Consider the following 17,111-nt stretch of genomic DNA (forward strand, 5'->3'; position numbering starts at 1 on the left):
TTTAAACTTCTCGGCAATATTTTGCAGTCTTCATCATACAAGTCTTTCACTTCCTTTGTTAAGTTAATCTCTAAGTATTTTATTGTTTTTCATTCTATTATAAATGGAATTGTTTTCAAAATTTCCCTTTCAGATTGTTCATTTTTAGTGTATAAAGATGACATTTATTTTTGTATGTTGACTTTGTATCCTACTTTGTATTCTGCTACTTTGCAAAATTCCTTTGTTAGTTCTAACAGGTTTTTTTTTTTTTTTTTTTTTTTGGTGTGGAATCTTTAGTGTTTTCTACATATAAGAGCATATTACCTGCAAAGAGAGGTAATTTTACTTCTTCCTTCCCAATTTAGACGCTTTTGATATTTTTTCTTGCCTAATTGTTTTGGCTGTGGCTTCCAGTACTATCTTGAATTACTGAATAAAAGTGGTGAAAGTGGGCATCCTTGTCTTGTCTTCAATCTTAGAGAAACAGCTTTCAGTCTTTCACCACTGAGTATGATGTTTTCAGTGGGGTTTTCATATATGGTCTTTGTTATGTTGAGGTAGTTTTCTTCTATTTTTTGTTACTTGAGTGTTTTCATCATATAATTTTGTATAATCTTGTCAAATGCTTATTCTGTTTTAATTAAAATATCCATGCTTCACCCCTTCTTTTTGTTAATATGGTATATTACAATGATTGATTTTTATATGTAGAGCCATCCTAGCATTCCAGGAATAAATCCCACATAGTTATGATACATAATCCTTTTAATATGCTGCCGAATTCAATTTGCTAATATCTTGTTGGGGATTTTTGCATTAATGTTCATAAAGGGTACTGTTCTGTAGTTTTCTTTTCTTGTAGTGCCTTTTTCTGTCATTGGTGTCAGGGTAATGCTGGTGCCAGAATGAGTTATGAAGTGTTTTCTCCTCTTCAATTTTCTGGAAGAGTTTGAGAAGGATTGGTATTAGTTCTTTAAATGTTTGGTAGAATTCACCAGTGAAGCCATCAAGTCAAGGACATTTCTTTGTTGAGAGATTTGGATTACTGGTTCAATTTCCTTACTAACCATAAGTGTTTTTTGATTGTATAACTCTCTGTGATACAGTCTTGGTAAGTTTTGTGTTTCTAGGAATTTTATCTAGGTTATCTAATTTGTTGGCATATATTGCTCATAGAATTCTCTTATAATCTTTTTTATTTTCATGGAATCAGTAATAATGTTCCTATTTTCTTTCTGATTTGAGCAAATTGAGTCTTCTATTTTTTCTTAGTCTAGCTAAAGGTTTGTCAATTTTGTTAATCTTCTTAACCATTTTTTGGTTTTATCTATTTTCTCTATTATTTTTCTATTTACTTATTATTACTATTTTCTATCTCATTTATCTCTGCTCTAATCTTTATTATTTTATTCCTTCTGATAGCTCTGGGTTTAATTTGCTCTTTTTTTTCTAGTTACTTAAGTTGCAAAGTTAGGTTGTTTATTTGGGATCATTCTTGCTTTTTAATGTAAGCATTTATAGTTATAAATTTCTCCCATAGCACTGCCTTCCCTATATCCCATATGTTTTGGAATGTTGTGTTTTGTTTTCATTTGTCTCTAAGTATTTTCTTTTTCTTTTTCTTGTGATTTCTTCTTTGATCCATTGGTTGTTTATTAGTGTATTAATTTTCACAAATTGATGAATTTTCCAGTTTTCTTTCTCTAATTGATTTCTATCTTCATCCTGTTTTGGTCAGAAAAAAATACTTTGTATGATATCATCTTTTAAACGTCTGTTAAGACTTAATTTGTGACCTAAATAACCTATGGTCTCTCCTGGAGAATGTCCCGTGTGCACCTGAGAAGAATGTGTATTCTGTGATTATTGAGTAGAGTGTTCTGTATATGTCTGTCATAACCCTTTGCTTTATTGCGTTGTTCAAATCCTCTATTTCTTTACTTTACCTTCTGTCTGATTCTATCCATTATTGACAATGCTAACGTCTCTTTATTGTGGAACTGAATTATTCCCTTGTGTCCACTTATTTGTCTTTCTTTTATTCTTTTTTCCCTTTTCAAAAAATGTGAAGTTTTAAAAATATCCACTAGAATATAAGCTCTATGTGGCTGAAGATTTTTGTCTATTGTTCAGTGCTCTATTTGTAGTTCAGTGCTCTATCTTTGGTTCTAGCAGTTTGGGATATACTAGATACTCATTTTGAATGAATGGACATGGGAAAGTACAAAATTAATATAGAAAACACATTGTACCCCCATGCTTTATCAAAATTTGAGATATTACCATATTTGCCCCAGATTTCTCTTTTAAGAAATTAAATATTACAGATAAAGTTGAAACCCCCTAGACACCTTTCCTGGATCTTATTCACCTCTCTCCATCCCCAGTGATAGTTGCTGTCAGTAATTTGGTATTTATCTTTATTAAGTAAATTTTTTTACTTTGCGACATATTTAGAAATCTCCATAATAATGTATAGCATTGTTCTGAAGGATTATAAACTTTAAATAAATGACATCATATTTTACATACGATTTTCTATACTACATTTTATGAAATTTTTCCTTCTATGTTATATTTATGAAATTAATCCAGGTTGATACATGTGGATCCAGTTCATTCATTTAAATGGTATTTTGTTTTGTGGGTTTTTTTGCTTGCTTGCATCAAAATTTGTTTATCTATTCACCTACTGATGGACATTTAAGTGGTTTCCTGATTTTTGCCATTTCTAGTACTGCTACAATAAACATTCATATAAAAGTGTCCTTGCACAGCAATCTTCAAATGTTCCTCTGTGAAGAATCTTTGTTTAGGGCTGGAAAGCTGGTGCACAGGGTATACAGAGTTTCATCTCTAGTAGATGTTGTCAAATTGTTCTCCAAATATTTTGTGCAAATTAACATTCCCAACAGAAATATTTGAGAGCTCACCTTGCTTCACATCCAAGCCACCATTTGGTATCATCAGGCTTTAAGTAATTTTTTTCATCTTATGATGTGAAGTGGCGACTTACTTTTATTTTGCATTTCTCTGTTTACTAGAAAAAGTTTAACAATGTTTTATATGTTCATTGGTTATTAGGCAATCCTCTTCTATAAACTGCTATCTAATATAACCGTCTATTTTTTAATGAGCGATTTCTCTCTCTCTTTAATTTGCAGGCAATCATTATATATGCTGGCAACTAATCCTTTGTCAGCCATAGGCATTGTAAATACCTCCTTTTGGTCCATATTTTATCTTAACATTATTTATAGTATCTTTTTTATAAAGAAGTTTTATATTTTAATGGAGCTAAGTTTATCAGTTTTTTTCTTAATTGCTTAGTATATTGTTCAAGAACTCTCTCTCCACCCTCAGGTCTTAAAGATATTCTCATATGCTATTATCTAAATTTTTAAAATGCTGCTCTACACATTTAGTTTTTAATTTAGTCTGGGGAATGAGGTAAGAATTAAATTTTATCTTTTTCCATATGGACAACTAATTGCTCCACTACCATTTTATTACCCTACTGATCTGTAGTGCAGCTCTTGACATATTATGTTTCCCTGTATGAATGGGACTGAGTTCTGTATTCCATTCCACTTGTCATCTTGTCTCTGTGCCAAAATCACATTGTAGCAATCACGATAATTTTATAAAAATTATTCATCTCTTCCTCACCTTGTTCATCTTCAAATTTTTTTGGGCTATTGTTGTCCTTTTCTTTACCATTTAAATATTAGGGACATTTGTCAAGTTAAATATAAAACTCTGATGGAATTGCATTGGATTCATAAATAAATTTGGGGAGAACTGCCATCTTTATTATAGTGAATCTTCCCATCCAAAACCATGGTTTTTACTTGGGACTTCTCCATTTATTTAGGACTTCCTTTACTTCAATAATGTTATATACTTTTTCATTATCTTGTACATCTTTATCAGATTTCTTGTTAGGTAAATTATAGTCTTTGTTGTCGCATTATGAAAAGTATGTTTTTTGTATTGCTTTTCTGGTTATGAGTGTTATTGATTATGCTGTGCTTTGTATCCAAAAATCTAGATCAATTTTCAACTTTGTTTTAGAATTATGTATTGGTTAATCATTAGAAATAATAACTCTTAGATTTTATGTGTATGTAAATATGCTTCACATTTCTTCCCAATTCTATATCCTTATGTTTTTATTTGTCTTATTGGATCGACTATAACCTTCAGTACATTATTGAATAGAAGTGGTGACATTAAATATCTTTATCTTGTCCCTGACTTTAATGGTAATGCTTCTAAAGTCTCATCAGTAGGCAGGATTACTGTAGATTTTGAATATAAGGTAAATAAAATTCACTTCTATTCCTAGTTTGTTAATACATTTTTAAAAATTATGATGAATATTAATTTTTCATCAAATGCTTTTTCTGGAGTTACTGAGATAATCATAAGGCTTTTCTTAACGTCTAAATATGGCATACCATATCAAAATATTTTGGAATCTCTTCTTGAAACCATCCTTCCATTCCTGATATGAACCCAACTGGAACATAAACACTGCTGATTTTGATTTGCTAACATTTGAATTAGAATGTTTTATCTCTCTGCTGATAAATGAAATGGATCTATAGCTTTATTTTCTTATATTTTTTCTGATCTCAAGATTACACTAGGTTTGAAAATGAGCTCTGTGGCTTTTCCTCTTTTCCAGCTCCCTGAAATAATGTGCATAAGTTAGAGACTATCTATACCTTGAAGATATAACACCCAGCTGTAAAATCATCAGTACCCAGTGGCTTTTTGGTGGGGAAGAGTTTTGGTTACTGACTTCACTTCTTTAACAGTGATTAGACTATTCATATTGTCAAATTTTTCATTCAACCAATTTTTGTAATTTATTTTTAAAGAAATTGTTTCATCTAAAATTTTAAATTTGTTACTAGTAGTATTTTGTGGTTTTAAAAACATCTCCATCTGGAAAACAGTGGTTCCCATGGGTGGGGTGGGGAGAGGAAGTGAGGAGATGTAGGTCAAAGGATATAAAATAGTAAATATGTAGGATGGACAGGTCTACAGATTTAATGTGCAACATGAGGACTACAGTTAATAAAATTGTACTGTATTAGGAATTTTTGTTAAGTAAGTAGATTTTAGTAGCTATGTGAGACGACAAGTATGTTAATCTGCTTCACTATAGTAACTGCTTGACTATATGTATCCTATAATATCCTGTCACAAATCTCAAACATACACAATACATTTTTTAAAAACATATATATCTATAGGAAAGTCCCTTATTTAGATGCTAATATTATACATTTGTGCCTTTTGTATTTTTTCTTGATTGTTCTCTTTTTTCAAATAAAAAGCTTTTGGTTTTATTTATCCAATCTATTGCTCCTTTGTTTAATTAATTTATATTCTTTATTATTTCTTTTCTTCTACATTTCTTGTTTTTATTTTGCTTTTCTTTTTCTAACTTTTTAATCCAATCGCTAATTTATTTTAAAATATCTTCTTTCCTTCCCTCCCACCAAGACGGAGTCTTTCTCTGTTGCCCAGGCTGGAGTGCAGTGGTGTGACCTCAGCTCACTGCAACCTCCGCACTCCTGGGTTCAAGTGAGTCTCCTGCCTCAGCCTCCGGAGTAGCTGGGATTACAAGCGTGTGCCACCGCGCCTGGCTAATTGTTTGTATTTTTAGTAGAGACGGGGTTTCACCATGTTGGCCAGGATGGTCTCAAACTCCTTGACCTTGTGATCTGCCTGCCTCGGCCTCCCAAAGTGCTGGGATTACAGGTGTGAGCCACTGTGCCCAGCCAATATATCTTATTTCTTAAAGATGTCATTTTGTGCTGTAAATTGACCTCTGACTACCATAACTTTAGCCATTTGCTATGTAGTACATTCATTACTGTTTAATGCTAAATGTAATTTCTATTGTGATTTCCCTCTTTAACCTGTGTTATTTAAGTTTCCAAGCATATTTTTTCCTGCTGGATCAAATGGTAGTTCTACTTTTAGTTCTTAGGGAATCTCCACATTGTTTTCCATAATGTTTGTACTAGTTACATTCCCACCAGCACTGCAGAAGTGTTCCCTTTTCACCACATCCTCACCAACATCTTTTATTATTATTATTATTATTATTATTATTATTAAAGCCATTATTGCTGGAGTAAGGTGTTACTGCATTGTGGTTTTGATTTGCATTTCCCTGATCATCAGTGATGTTGAACATTTCTTCATATGCTCGTTGGCCATTTGCACATCTTCTTTTGAGAATTGTCTATTAATGTCCTTAGCCCACTTTTGGATGGGATTGTTATTTTCTTGCTAATTTGTTTGAGTTCCTTGTAGATTCTGGGTGTTAGTCCTTTGTTGGATGTATAGATTGTGAAGATTTTCTTCCACTCTGTGGGTTGTATGTTTACTCTGCTGACTGTTCCTTTTGCCATGCAAAAGCTCTTTACATTCATTCTTTAAAAGAATATCCTGTAATGACAGTTTATGACTGGTTACTTGTCTAAGCCTTTGTGATTATAAAAATGTCCTAATTTTATGTATTTTAATAGTTTTGCTTGGTATAAAATCCTCGATTGAAAGCTAATTTCTCTCAGCCCAGGAAGATATCACTGTCTTCTTACATCTCAAGTCCACTGTCCATCTACTGAGTGTTCCTTTGCATGGAATCTCTTCTTTTGGATACCTTTTAATATTTGTCTCTTTTTTGTTGATGTTCTTCAATTTACTATGTTGTACATTTATTTTTATTTATCCTGCTTGCTACTAGTGTGCTTTTAATCAGAGTACTCCTGCCATCTTACAATTCTGGAAAGTCCCAGCTCTTATTTTATCATATATTGCTCTTCCATCCCCCTTTGCTGTCACTCCTATTAGGCACATATTATAGGACTTATGTCACTCTATCAAAATCCCTACTCTTGCCCACAAGGTTGTACCAATAATGTTTTGCCATCATTCTAAATGGAAAATTAAAATAAAATATAATGAAATGTTTATATTTTCTTAATGAAAAATGCTAATTCATAAATACAATGAGTCACATTTGTATTTCAAACAAAGGGAAGACTGTAAGATTATTGCAAAATTCTGTGTACTATATTACATTACAAGGCTAAAAATATAATTACACATTGAATTTGATAAACAAAAAAATCAGAAAGATTCTTGAGACCTGAAATTTATAAGTGACAATAACATCACTTATCTCTAACTTCAAACTAGTTATATGACATTTTTAATTGTTGAAACCTGAAGTCATTAAAAATTTGTTGGTACATATTTATAGAAGCATGTATTAATTCTATTTGTGGTTGTCTATGTGTATATGTATGTATATTTGTGTGTGTACATATATATATAAAAATCTTACATAAAATGACACACTTCAGCAGCCCTTACTTAAGTTTTCTTTGTAACAATCATTATTTCATACCAATTTTTAAATAACAATGATTGTTTAAAAACAATATATTGCAATCTGACATATTGTTTGTCTATTTTCTTCCTGTAAAATGTCATCTCCATGAGGGTAGGGACTTAATCTTTTTTTGTCATTATTGTATTGCCTGGAACACTTCCTAACATGTAGTACTAGTTCCTTAAATATTTGTTGAGTGAATGGTAACATTTTTATATGTTCCAGACCCGAATTTGAATTAAAATTGAGCAAGAGAGAGACTTCCATGAAATATGTGAACTAGAAGGGTTATAGGTAAGCTGTGGGTCCAGATGGATCGTAAAGTTGAGGAGTGTGGAGTGTGTAACTGAAAGAGGTAGAATGAATTAGGCGATGCCACAAGTCAGAGGACTCAAAGAGTGTGTAGTTCTGGCCTGACCAATGTCAATTGAGGAAAGCTAGGAGAGGAAAGCTGCCAAATGTTTGGGGGTGTACAAACTTGTTCAAGATTAAGCCTGCAAGCTTAGATGCAAGCATATAAAGAATCTGATGGATGGCTGCTCCAATAGAAACACCCTACATGGGGTCTGCAGCCATACCACCCTGTATGCACCCAGTCTCATCTGATCTGGGAGGCTTAGCAGGGTCAGGCCTCAGTAGTACTTGGAAGGAAAATGCAGCATATAGGATGTGTCCTTCAATAGATCCCACTGACATTCAAACTCCTTAGTATGGCACACAAGGTCCTTCACATCCTGGTCTCCCTGTCCAGCCTCCTCTATCATCACTCTACTATTGATGTAAAGTTGGCTCCATCGATTTTTGACTAATCACACATCCCTAAACTGCACATTCATGTTTCTCACAGGCTTTGGCCTCTTCCTTTCCTCCTGCACAGAATATTACATCTGGTCTCTTTACCTTCGTTTTCCCCTTAAGTCCCCTGCCTATCCTCTCTTGTGTTTCAGGTCTTCGCCGAAACATGGGCACCCGTGGGAAGTGCTTTCTGCTCCCCAGGCTCAGGTATGGTGCCTTTCTGATGTGTCTCCACAACACCACTCACTCCTATGTAACATTCGTCATGCAGTTCTGAAATTGCCACTCTTGAGGTCTGTCTTTCCAATCAGTCAATATGCTCATCAAAGACAGGGATTGGGTTATGTTCCGGCACCCGGCACAACAATTTTTTTTTTTTTTTTTGAGATGGAGTTTCACTCTTGTTGCCTAGGCTGGAGTGCAATGGCACGATCTCAGCTCACTGCAACCTCCGCCTCCTGGGTTCAAGCGATTCTCCTGCCTCTGTTTCCCGAGTAGCTGGGATTAAAGGAACCCGCCAATATACCCAGCTAATTTTTTTTTTTTTGGTATTTTTAGTAGAGATGGGGTTTCGCCATGTTGGCCAGGCTGGTCTTGAACTCTTGGCCTCAGGTGATCTGCCTTGGCCTCCCAAAGTGCTGGGATTACAGGCATGAACCGCCATGCCTGGCCTGTCACAACAATTGACACATAGAGGGCACTCGGTCAATAGTACTGAATAAATGATGAGTGAAACAATATGAATGAATGAACGTGGACAGGTGCAGTAAGGCCGTTGAATCACAGGCAGTGTAAAGAGGCATGGTTATTTAGTTGGTTAAGTCTCAAACCCACCGAAGAAGAGTATGTTTGGTGCAGGAGTCAAGGGAGCTTTAGGGAAGACCGGGAGGCCTTGGTATCCCAACGAAGTTGCTTTGAGCAAGGTTAAGTCCAAGGCAGGTTAAGGATATGGCAGGGCAAAAACATCAGGTAGCCAGAGTTTGTCTTTGGAAATTCCAGCCTTTCTTTTCTGGTGATTTTCCCAACCCCTGCTGCAGCAGTCTCTCATTTACTCTGACTCAAACACCAAATTCCCTCCTACTGCTCTTTCTACTTTCTACGACACCAGCTCTCTAGGTATCTTTGTTCCTAATTTAAATTTTTTTTTTTTTTTGGTAGAGACTGAGGTCTCCCTATGGTGTTGCCCAGGCTGGTGCTGAACTCCTGGCCTCAAGTGATCCTCCTGCCTCAACCTCCCAAAGTGCTGGATTATAGGTGTAAGCCACCTCTGGACATCTTATCTGTGAAATTTTAGGCACTGATCAGTGTGGAAACAGCCATGAACTGCAGGATGTTCTCAGAGGCTCTGGCATTATGGCCCATAAGAAGCTGCCCACTCGGTTTCTAGTCAGTTAGGCGCGGACTTCATCAGTCACAAAATGAAGACTCAGAGAGCCTCCCAGGAGGACACAAAGATGCCTCAGAGAGGCATGGAGGTGTTAAAGAGGGAAGTGCCTGCTAGAATTTCAGTGGGTTGGAAATGCTCTTTAACGATGCACAAATCATAGGTATACATTTTCTGACAATTGGAATCTATTATTACTCTTGAACCAGCTGTTCTCCAGGCTGTTTCCTGTAATGGAAGGGATACTTTGAGTTTATATTTTTTCAATCCTACATCCTCAGAAATATACACTGATACTAATAAAGGGACTCATTTCTCCAAGAACCCCTATGCGAGAAAAGTATGTTTGGGTATTGCCTAATGCACTCATAATAAATATACACAGCCATAAAACAGAGCAAAAGTCCTGGTAAGCCTGTTATTTGCAGTAATTGTAGATTGTGAGTGGACATTTTAAAGAGAAGCTTACAAGTTAGTTGTACTTTCTGGTAGTAATTACCTCCCACAAACATGACTCACTTCAGCAGTTTAAATGCAAGAGTTGGGTGTCCCAAAATCAACAGTTTTATAAATAAATCTCTGAATCATGAACTGAACGCATAAATGTTTAAATATTTCTCCTCCTTGATCTCAAAGATAGCTTTAGATTTAAGATATTGCACATATCTTAAATACCTTAGGGAAAAAATAAAAACAAAAAAAGCAAAAAAGGTGATGGATGTCTCTGTACACTGCAGAAAGGCTTTAACTTTGGAAGTTGATACCCTCTTTGCAGGAATGAACCTCCAGCAACCAGAGTGTTAAGTGGATGTTTTCTTCAATCCAAGAGGGGAGGCTACTATCAGTCTGTTCTAATGCGGCCCATTTGTTTGTTTTTTGAGTAATACTCACAGGGCAGACTTTTATGGTAATGTAGCAACATTAATGCTTTTAGGTGGGAGTCTCCTGCAGTCTCATGGGTAACAGAACATATAATGGAAGAAATGTGGCTGTGTCGGCGTGGAATGCTGCAGAAAGAACAATTCATGCCAGAAGGAGACATTCGGATTTTTGGAAGGCTCACTCAAAGACACTGTGTATCTCAATGAACTTGAGCCTTCCAATCAGTGAAGCTTTAAAAAAAAAAAAAAAAACCTGAAAAAAAGCACACTCCAAAATTATTAACAGAAACATCATCCACCCCACTAGACTCATTTTTTGGTGAAGTTCTAAAGTTTTATTTATGTCTGGTTAAAAAGGGAACTGTATTAGAATTCTGTTCTATTCTTGTATCCATGTTTTTCAGAATTTACGATTAATCACCCACATGGATCTAAGAGTAAAATCTGGAGTCAGAATTCTATGTCTGTGTTTAAATCACAAGTCGATCTACCTATGTTTTTCCCTCTGTTTAAAATAGCAATGTGATAGCCAACTTAGCATTGAATCCTATAGAATGTTCAGTGTCGAAAAAGAACTGCTTCTGCTGTTTTTTTTTTCAGTCCTTTCTGAATTTGATGTCTATTTTGTTCCCAGTTATTTTCATATCCTCAGCTGCTGCTATTACATTCCCATCTCTTGGAAGGAGCCAGAGCCAGAGAAATACAGGGTTCCTCTGTGGCCAAGGGAAAAACGCCTGCCAAGAATGCTGAACTTCTGGTGAAGGTCACTAAATACTACAAAACGGACTAAGTACAGTAAATAATAATGTTGGTGCACACAAATGAATAGCCAATTGCAATGGCATTTTGTGGGGAAATCTGATATTGTATAATAACACTAGTACATCTAGACATGGAGAAGCTAGTAAAATACCTCCAAAGGGCATGCAGCAATTCTGTGATTAGACAAGGACCAACCCAGAGCTCAGCGTGTCCCAGAATAATCATCCTGACAAATAACTGGTATCTTTGGTTGCACATATTAGACCCCTCAGTATCGTAGGCCAGAAACTTTTCACCTGGGTCTTATTAGAAGTTTTTTGTATGGGAGGGAAAACCCAGACTCATAGAGACCATTCTCTTGAGTGCAAAACGATCACCTATAACTGACTTTCAGACTCCTAGCATGTCAAAAGATGGGGCAAGTTCCTTCCATATAGCTCACTGGAGGTACTTACAGTGCCCAGGATCTTATTTATGGTCTAGGAAGAGTTTGAGTTTTTGGTGGCAGGCAGGGGAGTATACTCTGTTTGAGGGAGATCCATCACATGTCTTTTTCAACACTGAACATTCCATAGGATTCAGTGCTAAGTTGGCTATCACGTGGTTCTCAAGTCACGTTTTGAACAAGAGTAATTTACTGCTAAGTACGAAGCTGTAGGGTACATTAATAAGCATCTAGGGAGAATATAAGTTGCCTTGATGATGATCAGAAGTGGCTTGGGAGAGGCAGGAGAATGCTAACTGATCCTCTAATCCCCAGGCTCCTATGCCAGGGAATGAGTGAAGTCTTTCCCCCAAAGGCAATAGCAAATCCCTTTGACTTTCAAAACAGTATCATCCTGTCTGCATTTTCTCTTTAAGTTAGGTTACTTCACAGGGACTGGTGGTTACATCAGGAGATGGCATTTCTTCATTAAGTTGAGGGGTCCCACCCTCTCCCTTTTATAATATAGCTTTTTGTTAATTTGATCCTAATGGAAGCAAATCCAAGAGAACATAAGGAACATGCTTTTAGGAGTAAATGGGAGAACTTCCTTTTCAAATAGTCTTGCTATGTTCTAGAATGGGAAAACTGGATAACAGAAAGAAGGGAACTTATTCCATATTTACGTTCTCTCGGCATCCCTTCCATTGCTCTGCCAACTGTCCTGCGCTGGCTCTGCCTGGGATCTGTCCAGGACCCCGTCTGACACCTGGGCATGACACACTATGGAACACTAGGCTCTGAGTCATGTTCAACCCTGAGGTGTGTGGAGTGAATTCCCTGTGGGATGAAACTTAAATATAAAGAGATATAAGGGCCAGTGAGTGAAACTTAAAACCAATGAGTTATGAGGGCCCCTTCTTCCTCATGGACTGACTGGCTTGAGACGCTGCTCAAATTCTCAGGGACAGCCCTGTAGAAAGAAACAAGCAGGTGCACAGAGAAGCAGCCAGTGAGCTAGCACCTTCTTGTATAGGCTCTACTTTCCCTGCTTCATTCTCTAGGATGCTCTTGGGTTTCTCCTGGGGTTGCACTTCCTAATAACATTAAGCCTTTTGTCTTGGCCTGTACTTTCTAGAGAAGTCAGGCTAAGACACACTTTCAGAGGGGGAAAAAGTTACACAGTAGTTCTCCTGGAAGAAAAAGCCATCTCAAAAAGTGTTTATTTTATTAAAAGAGGACTGGATAATGTTGTGTCAATGTAGGTTCATAGAGGTAACAGATGCATTATTCTGGTGGGAGATGTTGTGGGAGATGTTGACAGTAGGGGAGGCTGGGTACATATGGGGATGGGGGATATGGGAAATCTCTGTGTCTACCACTCAAATTTTCTTTCAACCTAAAACTGCTCTGTAAAATAAGGTACATTAAAACAAACAAATGAACAAACAAAAAAGAAAACTGGTAAAAGACTAGCCCAATTAAATATTAAAGTATATTATAAAACCACAGTGATTAAATCAGTCTGCTCCTCATGCAAGGAGAATCAGACAGGAAATTCGATGTGCCTGCTCTGTGTTAGGCCCTCTATTATGCACTCTACATGAATAATCTCATTTCATTCGCATAACAGCCCTGCTTGGTAGGTATCATTTATGCCATCATTTTAGAAATAAAAACAAACAAACTAACCTGAGGCCTAGACACTTTCCCAAATTCAATCAACTATTATGTTGCAAAGACAGGAACTGAACTTTTAATGATAGACATAGCCACAAGGTTATATTCACTAACCATTTCCTTCTCACCCTGGGCACGTAAGAAGACTACATTTCCAGGTGCACCTCTAGGTGTGGTCATGCGACCCATTTGGGCCATTCAAATGTTGTAGAGGTATGTGTGCCGCTTCTAGGCCTGACCCCTAAATCTCATGAGACCCACTGTTCCCCTACCCTCCTCATTGGTGCAGAAGATCTAGCAGATGATTCCAGGATCCCAGACGACTCTCAGGCCCCAGAAGGCAGTGGATTCACTAGACGGAAGAAGCTAGAACCCTAATTGCTGTGGCAGGACAGAAGCCCAACCCACCACCCAGAGAGGCTGTGACAGATGTGAGAAATACATCTTTTATTCTGTTTATTTCTCAGTTAATCTACTGAGCTTCGGAGTTGTTTGTATAACAGTCATTGCAAATTATCTTAATTCAAACACATACTCGCCAAGGTTTAAAAAACAAAAAGGACTCTAAATAAAATAAAGCTATGCTAGATTTTTTTGGGGGGGGCTCAAGAATTCCAAATTTAACCAGTGATTTTTTTAACCCCCTTGAAATTCTGTGAACTCAAGGCAATAATAACAGCAGCAGCCACAATGATAACTCACTGTAAGTGTTAAGTTCAATGAGTTTTGATAATTGTATAGTCATGTAACCACAATCAAGATCTCGAACATTTCCATCACCCCAAAAAGAGTTTCCTTGTGCTCCTCAAGACCTAGGTCTCAGGCAATGATATTCCTGCTACACTGGAGTTTTGCCTTGCCTTGAGTTTCATACATATGGAATCACACAGGATTAAGGTTAAGTTTTTTAAAAACTTTAAAAAGCGTAACTTATTGTATAGGTACCATTTTTACAAATCATTCCATTTTCTGCACTTTTTATATTACCAACTTTAATTTTAGGCATATTATGGTATGTCAACACCAAACCAAGTAGGACCTATTTTGTTCGATGTTATTTAAAAAATAAAAGTTCTATGGGATTCTAAGTTTTAAAGTATTTCTCTCAGGGCTAACATTACACATACATGGAATCTGTTCATTAATTTATTTGATACTCATCCCAATAAACAGCCACTGAAAATGGCTGACTTTCAACCTTTTGTGACTTCTGCTTAGCATAATGTTTTTGAGATTCTTCCATGTTGCTACATCTGTTAACGATTCGATCTCTTTAATTGCTGTGTTCTTCTTCTTTTCGGTAATGAAATCCCTAAATTCTAGTTGGGTACCTGGCTACCCAGTTAGAGATTATATTTCCAGTATAGCTGTGGTACAAAATTCATTCCAATGAGATGTGGGCAGAAATGATATACCCAATTTCCAGGTCACTTTCTTATTTCCAGGTTGCTGGTCCTAGGGATTGCTATAATGAGAAGAGACATGTATCTATTAGGTTGGTGCAAAAGTAATTGCCATTTAAAAGTAAGGGCAAAAACCGCAATTACTTTTGCACCAACCTAATCTTATTTAAACCATTGTATTTTGAATCCCTGCAAAGTAGTTAGCTCAATGAGTGCACTCTCCATGGAGCAGGGCTATATTTTATTCATCTTTGTAACCTCACCACGACTTAGCTCAGTGGTTTATAGTCAGTGGCTGTTTATTGGGATGAATATCAAATAAATTAATGAACAAATCCTATATATGTGTAATGTTAGCCCTGAGAGAAATATTTTAAAACTTAGAATCCCATAGAACTTTTATTTTATTTATTTATTTATTTATTTTAAAAAGACATTTATTCAGCGTCACGATCAGACTATTACATTTAGCAATCAACAGCATGGGTGCAAAAAAAAAAAAAAATCTACATTAAAACCCTTTGTTGGAATGCTTTACACTTTCCACAGAAGAGAAACTAAAATAACCTGTTACACAATTAGTCACAAATACAGTCCTCGAGTTTTTTGCCCATACACATGAGTATTTGTCTAAAACATGTCTTCTTTGTAGCAGCTAGGCCCTGCCACCACTGTGCTTGGCTGAGTGCACAAATCTGTTGTAACCTGTAGCTTACCTGTCACTTCTCTGGCTCTCCTCTCCTGCTAAGCTTTGTTTCCTAATTAAAATCTTCTGTCACTGCCATAGCTATTGCTGCTGCTGGAACCGCCATAGCCACCTTGGTTTCATGGTTTTGCAAAGTATTGGCCTCCACCGCCATAGGGACCAGAGCTTCTGCCTCCAAAATTTCCTCCCTACACGGGTCCAAAATTTGAAGACTGATTGTTGTAATTGCCAAAATCATTGTAGCTTCCACCACCTCCAAAACTGCTTCCATCATTACCAAATCCATTATAGCCATCCCCACTGCCACCATATCCACCACCACCACGGCTGCCACCAAAGCCACCACGACCACTCAAGTTTCCTCCACAACCGAAGTTGTCATTCCCACCGAAACCACCTCCATGACCACCACCAAAGTCTCCAGAACCACTTCGACCTCTTTGGCTGGAGGAAGCACTAGCCATCTCTTGCTTTGACAGGGCTTTCCTAACTTCACAGTTGTGGCCATTCACAGTATGGTATTTCTGAATGACAATCTTATCCACGGAGTCATGGTCGTCAAAGGTTACAAAGGCAAAGCCCCTTTTCTTGCCACTGCCTCGGTCAGTCATGATTTCAATCACTTCCATTTTTCCATACTGTTCAAAATTATCTCTTAGGTGATATTCTTCAGTGTCTTCTTTAATGCCACCAACAAATATCTTTTTCACAGCTAAGTGGGCACCTGGTCTTTGAGAATTTCCTCTTGAGATAGTTCTCTTTGTTTCCACAGCTCTTCCATCCACCTTGTGTGGCCTTGCATTCATAGCTGCATCTACCTCCTCCACAGTGGCATATGTGACAAACCCAAAACCCCTGGAACGCTTGGTGTTTGGATCTCTCATTACCACACAGTCCGTGAGCGTTCCCCATTACTCAAAATGGCTCCTCAGGCTCTCATCAGTTGTTTCAAAGCTCAACCCTCCAATGAAGAGCTTCCTCAGCTGTTCGGGCTCTTTAGGAGACTCTGACTTAGACATGACGGCAGGGAGAAGAGAGACTTTAATGATGCTTCTTCGGCGGCATCCACGGGCAGAAAGCAGAACTTTTATTTTTTAAATAGCATAGAAGGAAAGAAGTCCTACTTGGTTTGATGTTGACATACCACAATATGCCTAAAATTAAAGTTGGTAATGTAAAAAGTGCAGAAAATTGAATGATTTGTAAAAATGGTACCTACATAATAAATAATGCTTTTTTAAGTTTTTAAGCATTATAGAATCATAAAACAATCCAGGATGAATTATAGATTAACTATTTAAACTAATTTGACATTCAAATTTATACTTTCATTCTTTCAAAAAGAACACTTATCAACTTCCAAATTAGCTAAAACATACCTATAACAATTAACTGGAAATACGTGTTTCATAAAAAGTAAGCAACACTAAACAGAGTACAGCTTGATCCTCCTTCGAAAGAAGCCCGATTTCTCGCTGACAAACCTGGTCAAAACAATTTGTAAATCTATCCTGCATCCCTTGGAAAAATTAGCTGTGTGAAAAAATATAATTACTTTTAAAATGTTATTTAACTCATCATCTGGTTGCTGCAATTAACTTAAAGACCTAGGTCAATCTTTTTACAGCAGAAAAATCAACAGAACTTCATGTCATCTCACAAACATGATTTTTA

At 36.6% G+C, this 17,111-nt stretch overlaps 2 long non-coding RNA genes and 1 pseudogene across 3 annotated transcripts in view; 1 reads left to right on the plus strand and 2 right to left on the minus strand.

Annotated features, from left to right (window-relative positions):
* LOC126963366 (uncharacterized) overlaps positions 1-9,911 on the plus strand; it is a 75,817-nt gene extending 65,906 nt beyond the window's left edge. The window contains exons 2-3 of the long non-coding RNA XR_007729044.1: positions 8,350-8,404; positions 9,356-9,911. This is a non-coding gene — a long non-coding RNA (uncharacterized LOC126963366). The remainder of the gene's footprint in view (positions 1-8,349; positions 8,405-9,355) is intronic.
* LOC126963363 (uncharacterized) overlaps positions 1-17,111 on the minus strand; it is a 162,259-nt gene that overhangs the window by 99,719 nt on the left and 45,429 nt on the right. The gene's annotated exons all lie outside the window — the stretch shown is intronic.
* Positions 15,448-16,678, minus strand: LOC126963359 (heterogeneous nuclear ribonucleoprotein A1-like; annotated as a pseudogene). Its single transcript, XR_007729040.1, has one exon. The product of XR_007729040.1 is annotated as a heterogeneous nuclear ribonucleoprotein A1-like (transcript).

Source organism: Macaca thibetana, chromosome 9, assembly GCF_024542745.1.
Source record: "Macaca thibetana thibetana isolate TM-01 chromosome 9, ASM2454274v1, whole genome shotgun sequence".
Classification (NCBI taxonomy): Eukaryota; Metazoa; Chordata; class Mammalia; order Primates; family Cercopithecidae; genus Macaca; species Macaca thibetana.